This window comes from Lygodium microphyllum, chromosome 20 (genome assembly GCF_053477565.2).
Source record: "Lygodium microphyllum isolate KBCC chromosome 20, Lygodium_microphyllum_v1.1.10, whole genome shotgun sequence".
In the NCBI taxonomy this organism is placed as follows: domain Eukaryota; kingdom Viridiplantae; phylum Streptophyta; class Polypodiopsida; order Schizaeales; family Lygodiaceae; genus Lygodium; species Lygodium microphyllum.
In genome coordinates, this window is record NC_141154.1 from 128,765,520 (window position 1) to 128,775,921 (window position 10,402).

At 38.0% G+C, this 10,402-nt stretch overlaps 1 long non-coding RNA gene across 2 annotated transcripts; it reads right to left on the minus strand.

The window, feature by feature from the left end:
- Nucleotides 1-360: 360 nt before the first annotated feature.
- LOC148019380 (uncharacterized) lies at nt 361-9,291 on the minus strand. Of its 2 annotated transcripts, XR_015687589.1 has the most exons (4): nt 8,820-9,291; nt 7,642-7,791; nt 7,377-7,554; nt 361-7,190 (listed from the first exon to the last, which is right to left on the minus strand). It is a non-coding gene; the product is annotated as an uncharacterized LOC148019380 (long non-coding RNA). The 2 variants fall into 2 exon arrangements; XR_015687590.1 differs by lacking the exons at nt 7,377-7,554; nt 7,642-7,791 and having other exon boundaries at nt 361-6,502; nt 6,946-7,190.
- Nucleotides 9,292-10,402: the final 1,111 nt, after the last annotated feature.

The window sequence follows — 10,402 nt, forward strand, 5'->3', positions numbered from 1 at the left end:
GATTTCATTTTATTATCTTACATGTAAGAAAAAATGTATTTTCTATTATCCTTTGAACGCATATAATGATTTACATAAGTGACCCCCTCGAGAGTTTGACCAAAATCTTACCTCAAAAAATGATGGCACAATAAAATCTTTGCAAATGGACTCAAAACTTGTCACATATTGCATTTCTAAACTCTTTAAGAGCTTTCCATTGATGTATGAATTGTTAGGGTTTAGAAGTGGGACAATGAAATTATACCAAAGATTCACTTTCACCTAAGAAATATTGACTAAACAAAAAGGAATTGTTAGTATAACTTTATTATCCCACTTCCAAACATTTGACAATCCATATATCAACATAAAGCTCTTCAAGATTGCCATCTTTGACAAGCTTAGAGTTCATTTGCAAAGATTTACCATGCCCTCATTTTTTCAAGGAACATTTTTGTCAAACTCTCTTAAAGGGTTATTTCTAAATCTCAAATTTCCCTTGATACACGTTGTGTTACCATGAAAGCTGTGTCAATTTTAATCTATGGTGTTGTTTCCAAAATGGCATTTTGTTATCACTCTATATACTTCTTGTAACACATCATCCATTTCATGTTCACAAATATATCTCCTAAGCAAACCATCTTGTCCTAGTTAGTAAGGTTGACTTGCTCTCATCTAGTAAGGTCTTGTTTTGATTAGAAGGTATGTAGTAAGTCTTTGGATTTTCTATTGATCATTCAAGTAGTGGTTGCTAAGTACCTAATAGAATGTTAGGTTAGCTTTCAATAATTGGGCTATATGCGGCATTCTAAGTGGACCTCAAAAAGATTATCATCATTGATACCCATTTCTTCCTTGCCACAGTCACTTAAGACATGTGATTGGCCATATAGTGCTACTTATCTTTCTACACAATTAGTTTAAAGTTAAATTCCAATAGCAATAGATCCCATCAAGATATATGGCTAATGGCACATGGTCTATTGACCAAGTACAAATGTCAACAATGGTTGATGGACCACAAACAAGCTAAATGGAGTGGCAAGTAGATAATAAGGAAAGTTCTTTCCCACATACACCATTCCTAATCTTTTCCTTTTAGTAGTAGATTTCCATGTTTATGAACTTTCTACTAGTGAAGCTCACTAAAAAATCCATGCTATGCTCACTAGGTTGGCAAAGTACCACTTCAATGGCAAGCTTGGATGAATTGATGTGTAAGTGGAACATTACTGACCAATATGAGGCCCTTAAGATGGGGGGTGTTAGATATTTTTTTAGAACTTTATACATGACTTGGCATTCTTCAATCCATTCCCAAATTATTAGGAGTTTGTATTAGGATCTTGCTATTTCTTTATAATTTAGGACAAAGCATTGATAGTATTTGGTGAGGCCCAAGAAGCAATCGATGCCCTTACGATTTGCTGGCGATGATAGTCCATATAATAGCATGGATCTTTTTAGTATCTATAGCTATGCCATTCTTAGATATGACATAACATAGGATGAGTCTATGTTTTACCCAAAATTGGCACTTCATAGGATTTAGACCAAGGTTCCCTTTAAGAACCCATCTATACTTTTATGTTATAGAATATTTGATTTGACAAAAGTTCTAGCTTATACTTGAAAAAGATAGGTGATTATTTGTCTAAATAAAAGAAATCTTATAATCGATCTTGCAAATATTGTCTACGAGACTCATAAAGAAATAAAACTTTAAAAGTTTTATTCTTAGACTAATAATGGTAAAGTCTTCTCAATAATAAGATAGTGAAAGCATAGAATGAAAGATAGTTCCAACCATGTTAACGGAAAAAAAAAGCATGACTAAAGCAAGATAAATCATGAAATACAAAATTATCAAAGCAAGGCTTGGGACGCCGATGGCAATGCTAATCGTACTCATTCTATAGTATATCTAGCCTCAAACATATTTGTAAAAGAAGTTGGCATTGGGTTCAGTGAGAAATCCCAAATACAACAGCATATAGACAATGACTAGCAATGGCTTGCAGGACATCTATAGTTAGATGAAGACTATATCTAGAGATCTTCAAGGACGGATTAAATTTTCCATCAATCTGAGGCTCCTTCACACTATCACTCTCAAGATATATTCTAGCACTGTCTTCAGCTGGATGACAGGGGGGTTATCCAAAAAAAGCTAGTTGGATGACAAGTGTTGTAATATGCCTACCTTGTGAGCTAAGAAGCTTGCTATATACACTAGTGCCACACTCTTTTTTTTTTTAAATAGATGTCACTTGGCATGAGCACTCAATCTCAAGCCTCTACAAGCTTAAGTCTAGGAACTAAACTCATAGACTGAAGCTCTACTGAGAAGAAGTGGTAGCAAAGTTCTATTGTACTTCGTAGAGAGCGTTTGATTACTCTATTGTAGCCTGAAACTTGTAGAATAGCTGGCAAGGTTCTCTTGTGCTTAGCAAAGGCTTTCAGAACTTTGAGCCTCCATCATTTCATAATTATTGAATCTGAAGGAGGTCTGTGCTAGCTTCCAATTCAAACCAAGAGGATGGCAGCACAGACCATAATGCCTGGCCACAAAAATATGCTGAAAAAGCAAAACTCATCCGGGCCAAGGCTCAGGCTATGGCTGATGACATTGAAGTTGTTTCCCATAGTTTTATAACTGGTAAGTTTCTCAAAGTTGAGAAACATGATCCTGATCCTCCAGAGAAAAGGGATCACTATTAGAGCTTGTTGATGCAATTATTGCAAATATCTTTGCTACATTCCAAGCAGCTATAAGAAAGGTACTGGATCATGACACTGGCTATGAGCTATTGGAGATCATCCTTGATCCATCATGTAAACTAGATGATATTTGATGCACCCTAGTCTTCTTTGTTGTACCTTGGGGTCTTCTGATTTGACAGAGCTATGCTACACGCCCTGGACTTCTTTGCTGCACCCCGGTCTTCTAATTTGACAGAGCTGTTGCAGGTTCAAAATATGTTTACTATCATGTATGGGAAGCAGTTGTCTGCGGCTACAGCAGAGTTATGTCCAAGTTTTAAGTCCTGAAAAGCCAACCTATTTTCCTGAAGAGAATTCCATGAATGAGACTCTTCTATTTTAAGTCACTCCACCCTAAGTTGCATCACACTTGCCTCCAACATGTCATGTAAGTCTTACCATGTTGAATTGAAAACCTCAAAAATATGTCAAGATGGATAGCAATGACCATTTTGATTCTTATGTACTCTTCTAAGTCCAACCTCTTTGTGTACCCCTACAAAATTATATTGAAGACATGTGGTATACTACTAAGCTGATGAGATGTATTCCCATTCTGCTAGACTATGTGGCCAATCTGCCATTGGAGGTGTATTGCTGCAAGTAGACGCATTCAGGCAACAAGGCATATGTTCTAAGTGAGTGACCACACTAAGACGCAAAAATGACTCATCTACATGTCAGCATTTGCTACTGATAAGGGCTTATCTTTTGATCTTGTCTACACTCTTGGCATGTGCAGGACTGAGTTAGACAAGTCCTGTGCTGCAGAGTTCTTCAAAGGGAATTTTGCAATTGCCTTAAGGTGGCTTAGGACATCAAGAAGGATGCCAATAGAACATTGATGAGCTTGCACAAGCAGCACGAGAATATTGGTAGGACTCATAATGAGCCCTTCAACATGAATCTAAATCTTAGTCTAGGTGAGCAGCTTGATGCTGGGAAGCTTAGGAGGCATCTTCTCCAAAACATGGAAGCCCAAAAGAGGTCAACCTTTAATTGCTCCTGTTGTATTGCAAATGATCATACCACAAAGGGAGGCCAATTTGTGGCAGAGTGAGCTGCTCTTAGACCAAACTCAGAATCACAACTGTCGCTCTTTTGGTGCTAATGAGCTCTTAAGAGGGACTCACTAAAATAGAGTTGGAGAAATCAAAGTGGGAGGACACTCTTTCAAAGCTGAGCAACGACTTGAAAATGAGCTAAAGGATGTTTTACTGGATATGGGTTTAGAACTCTCCATGCAGAATGCCTCATTAGATTACTTTCGAATTGCACAAGGATGTTGCCTCACTCACTTTAAATAGGGTTGATAATGCAAATCTCAGAAAGAAATATATGTCCTTTGTATAGACAAGACTTGATGTTTATGCAGATAGATGGTTAGATGGTTCCAAGGTGTATCCTTGTGAAGAAAGATTTGAGGTGAAGACTACAGTTTCAGGTTGCAATCAACCATAAGAGTCTGCACCCTATCAGCAATGTGACTAATTACTCTGTTTCCATTTTCATCATCAGCAACAGAACCCTTTGCCAAACCTAAATTCCACTCTTGAGCTGCAGATATTGATGAATGCTTTGCCAGATCCTCCACATATTGCCTCTCATCAAATTCAGAAATTATGTGATCCACTAGCTTGTCCCCAGAATCCAAAGGACACCTCAAATTAGTACAGTTTTCCTTTTTTTGTAAGATCTTAAGTAATGCCAACATCTTAAAGTAATGACACGATCTTCCCTATCATTTTGAGTACTGGTGCATATAGAAGAAAACGATGTTTCTAATGGTTATTGGAAGTGATGTCACTTCTACTGTGCTGAATCCAAAACACATAGCTTTGAATGAATCCAGTACAATTAGCTTTGAAAAAAGAAAAGATTTACTGTTCACCATGGAATACAAAGGCCACCTGAACATTTGCAAAAAGTTTCTGCAGTTCTGAAACAAGTCGTTGAGTCGAGCTCTCCTAATCATAAAAATGGATGCCCTTAAAAGCAATGTCAAGCCCTGCCTATATTAAGATGTAAGACATGAGATGCTTTGTCTTCAATGCTGGCTTCTTGCCACTCCATGATGATAAAGTGTCTCAATGCTCAAGTATTAACACAAACTTGAATCCGTGCTGTAATATTCAGCATTCAAGATAGCCAACACGACGCCAATATGCCAGCAATTGCATTTTGGATGCCTCTGATTTTGTGATAGAAACAGTTCCCATCTTGAAAAACCTTCTTTAGTACCATGACACAAAGGTTTTAGAACATGCTTCGGTTTGTCTAACTGGCATAGCAGAGTCTTTTGCTTCATCTCCTGAAAAGCTAGACAGGTTTGTGCTCTCATGAATTTTGTGTCCTGTAAGTGGTGTGTGATTAGGTCCTCCCTTCGATTCCTCATGCATCTGTAGCAATCTTATGGCATAGCTAGCCTGCTTCTCTTGAATCAATTCATCTTTGCACTCCCATTTCAGTTGTATGTCCTTCATCTTTGCGCTCTCATTGCACGACTTGTTTTTAAAGCTCCTAAGGTGGCACAATCTCTCAGAGAACAAAAGTAATGACACCCACAGACACACCTTCCACTACCATTTGTTTGAAACAATCTAGTATTTCTTCAGCAAGCCCATGCTAACTATAAGATGCAATCAATGCATCCCATGATACTCCATCTTGAACAGGCAACTGATTAAACACCCAGGACCTCTGTTAGACAAAATCTCTAAAGATGTCCCAAACTTGCAAGCAACGTATGTCCTCATATATAAATTTATCCACACCAATGGCTCTGATATTTTAAACTGCTTCAGCTTCTGCCCAATGGGAAAGGTAATCAACTACAGTCAAAATCTATAACTTTCCTCTTGATGTATGAGGTAAAGGACCAATTGCATCAATTCCCCATTTCTTAAAAATGTCATAAGAAGAAACTGTTTTTCTTGTTTTTGGTTTTAGTTTCTTACTCATTCTCTGACATTCATTTCTCATAATCCTGCAACCAATCCACACTTCCCATACATGCCAATCAATGTATTACCAACAAATATAATTTTCTCTACTCTGATTTCTTCCATAATTGTGCATGTATTTCTTGATGTGTCTCCAAGGCTCCTACAATCCCACAAGCTTTCAAGAAGAGAACATGTGTGATAGCTTCAGCAGATACATGTGCTAGCTGCAACTGTGTAAAAAAGCTTAGTACTTGATCACAAAGACCATATTCAACATATTCTTGAAACGAGCGCATTCCATGTGACTGCATTTTGAAATGGAAGGCCATGGAACACCTGGATTGCTTCTTCAAGAAATCCACATTTATTGTATGTACCAATGTGTGCTACCCAACAAAAGATGATTTTCTAATCCCCTATGAATTACATCAGCATGTACTTTTTGATCTATTCCTGAGGCTTGTGTAGTATCACAAGCTTTTAAGCAGAGAACAAGTAGGACAATATCACAAGCTGTTGAGCAGAAAACAAGTAGGACAGTAGGACTGGTTTCTAAAGCTATGAATCCAGAAGGTGATGATTACTCATCTATTAGATCAATTCAGGGAGCATATATCATCTCAAGTACCATCTTAGCATAAGCAGTGATCGTAGTAGTAGACATGCTCCTATCTCAGCATGAGCAGTGATTATGCGATCTCAGCATAAGCAGTGATTATAGCAATAGACACACTCCTATCTCAACATAAGCAATGATTATACCATCTCAGTGTAAGAAGTGATTGTAGCAGTAGGCATGCTCCTATCTCCTGCACCCCCAAAAAAGAAGAGAGGGGTAAAAAGGAGCTTGCTACTTCCTCAATCTAAATAATCCAACATCCAAGAAAATAGAAGAAAGCCCTTTTTGTGATTAGGCCTCATTTAGCAACCCTCTAAAGGACAACTCTACCTAAGCTGAGAAGAAGAAGAGCATATGTAGAAGAAAACAATGTCACTATGTTGCCACTCCTCTGCTCCACATCATTGTTGCGGCCTCCTAATAGCCCTATCCAATACCTAGAAAACTTCTTGGCTTATAACTTCACTTTCGATGTAACTATGATTATCACAATGTTGATCAATAGATTACCTCTTACCATTCTTATTTAAAACCTACATCATCTTCAAAGGAAGTTTCATCTTGTTTGACATAAGAAGACAAACACATGCTACACCACATACCTCAAATGTCTGAGTAATTTAGAAGCCTCACCTGATTGTAGCCCTAGGGCTCCCTTGCCAGTTTATAGTCCAACCTCTGCATTGCAAGCCAATATCATTAGCATGACTTCCTGCAACAAGAATCTTGGGTGTAGACTTGCTAAGAGGCAACATTTGAGTGTGGCATCCTTTCCATTCTCTTCAGAATTACCAAGGACTTCGTAATGCCTGCCTTGACAGATCCCTATCCTGTTTACTATCTTTCCAGGGTCTTCAAAGACCAAGTTTCAAGAGATCCTGTAAAAGTCAAGCCTTTTCAAACACAAACCACTGGTAGAATAAGGAAACAAAGCAGGCTAAGAGAAAGCTAAGCCACAAAAGGCCTTCCTGTTAAGCCTAGTCTCTATACAAAATGACAAAGCACAATACAAATTTTGTCATGCATTGAAAAATGGAAATCTTGGATCCTATAGAAAGACCCACTTGATGTCTTCATCATGCAAACCAATATCTTTAAGAAATTGGACATGATTTTGCAACTGTGACAAAGATAAGCCTTGCATTGTCCTGTCTTTCACATATGTCGATAGTAGTTGACATTTGGTTTGGAGTGAAGCCAATGGCTTTGCAAAACTTCAGTTTTTCAGTTAGAGTTGTTAGTCTGCAATTCACAAGTTTAAGGCATTATTTTATCATTCTATAGCTAGGCATGCCTCTCTCATTAAGGAAGGAGATCAGATAGGGATACCTCTCTCATTAAAGAAGGAGATCAGATAGGAGACCTGCTCTCCGCAAATGGCTGCTAATAATAGGGTCTATGAGGAAGTAGTCCACCTTTGACTAAGGAGAAGCTTGGATATCATCACATTGTAGAGATGAAGAGGAATCAAGTGAGCCCCTGCACAATAGAGAATTTTGCATGGTTGCCCTATCGATGATACCACAACAAAGCATCGTGCAAAATGCCAATTGACCAATTGCTACATACTTATTTATTTGAGGAGCAAAGCAAGAATTGAGCCTTGTGATGTTGTTAGTCAAGGTTCAAAAAGATGGATCGTGGCCTTAATCATTGCTTGATAATGAAATCAAACCAATTGATGCCTGAGATCAGCATGCGTTGGATTGGTCTGATGCATAAGATCAATGGACCTCATCAAGTCTTCTTGTTTGTAATGACTCTTTTTCTCATGATGATGATGATGTTGTCTAGTCTCTCCATTTTTTGGGCTATCAGAACGTGTGTTCCTACTTTCTTGTTGATGTAAAGGACAAGCCTCACCATGGTATGAAGTGTTGCTATTTTTGTGAATGCAAGCATCATGAAAGGGGGAGGGTGCATTACTAAAAATATTTCTCATCTAGGTATCCCAATAGAATGGTGTGTGTTCCCCTAGCTGCACATGGAAACACTGCTCCAAAATCCCATCCATCCTAAGAAGCATAGTGGCATTTCAAATAACAGAGGGAAAACAATTAATACATCCCAGATCACTAAGACAAATGAGAATTACAAAGTGAGTGCTGAAACAAAGTGCTAGAAAATGAATGATCTTAGATATGGGATTGACATAAGATTTAGGAGAGATGAACAGAGCCATGTGATCACTAAAGCAACATCCCCTCTCTTGCAAATCTGGGTTGTCACCATGAAGTGACTACTTCTTCTTCTCCTCCTCCTAATTCTCTCTTCTTTTCTTGAACCTCAGTTTTCCTCTTCCCCTATTGCTATTGCTTCTTCTTCTCCTACTCCATGAGGCCTGTTACTTTACCAAGAAAACTGAGTTGGGGCAAGCGAATACCAATTTTTGGCTTATTCTAATCACAAGGAGTTAGGATTCAGAGGATCTACTAAGTAACTCTAAGAGAGAGAGGGGGGAGGGAAAGAGAGTTCTTGACATGCTAATATTGCTGCTTTTTCCTTACCCCATGAGGAGCTCATTGCCTCTCTTGGAACTTCTGGTCATCATACGGTGTCCTCTTTTATTTTCCCCCAAACTCAGCTGTTGTTGGCATCGCTCATCACATTGCTTCGAAGTCTGTTGGCGTCGTTGATCAAGTGAGCTTGGAGATGCTTCAAAGTCTACAATATAGCTTGCAAATGTAGTGTTGATTATCTGTTGATTAGCAAAGTGGTAGATTTGAGAGCCTTTCTGTGCCATGGAGCAATGAAACCTAGAAAACTCAAATTCTGTGTGCCATGAAGATGCGTCTGCAGACATTATGAGGGCAATCAATGGTCGCACTTTGCTAACTCTGCCCTTCTTGGTAGAGTGGAGAGGGAGAGTGGGAGACCTGCTTCCCAACGATGCCACTCACACACAAAACGTGGAAGAAGAGGCATGGCGGGAGTCAAAGCCCCTAAACCCACCTTGAAAATGAACTTAGAATAGTGCTATCATGCTATGATAGCAAACAAGTGGAGAAGAAGCTAGTATTACCTTTGGTTACTAACATTATTTGCTAAAAATAGACCATTCAACTCTTGAATGTACACCAGTAAACTCAAGTTAATTAGAAATCTTGTCAACTTACTATCATACTAGCATATGACCTAATGGGGTAATGCTTACTAATCATGTGTGAGCAAAGGATTGTAAGAGTTAAGAGAGCTAGAGCTTGGGCTTGTATTGGTGGAGGATAACATGTACATCATGTGTATGCAAGAGAGAAATGGCTTTCTAATAAAATGACATGTTAGCACTAACATTTACACATCACATAGATCATGTGTAGCATATCAAGCTGTTTTAAGCAATGAAGCTTGGGAATGTCAAAGAAGAAGTTGTGATTGATTTTTTCTTTCTTTCCACCACATACGAGTTGCTTTTTTTTATAAGGTTATAGATAGACTTAGTGTTGTCATAATATCTTTTATTGATTTTGACATTCTCTAAATGAGTCTCCACCCTTTAATTGTATGCTAAGATTTTTCAATTGTATAATGTTAGGCTTAACAAAGCCCAAAACCACATTAAGTCCAACCGAAAGGCGTACATAAATTTCACCTAACACCTCACTTATAGTGATTGATGAAATACTAAGAAGCATTAGCTTTCTTTAAATAGAAAGTGAGTGATTTCTTTTATGACTTGAACTTTACTTGAACCTTGGAAATATCCATATATGACTAGAAAGTGATAGCTTAAGAACTACAATGAGGGGTTATCAAATGCAACTTGTTAAAGCATCACTAATTTACACATTCCAAGATTTCAGCTAGTATGGTGAAGGGTAATCAAGTGGAACTTGTCAAAGCATTAACAATATTAGAGAAAAATTAAGTGTGTATCAAATTGTATCATCACCTTCACCTACAAGAGGATAAGAAAATCAAATTGTATCATCACCTTCACCTACAAGTGGATAAGAAAGCCCTACCTTGAGAAGTCTCTCTATAGGCTACTCAAAAGTTCGTGCAAAAATCACCACTACTTAAATCTTTGATGCATCTAATTACCAAAAGTCATTCAACCTAAAGACTATTGTGATTACTAATAGCAAAGAGT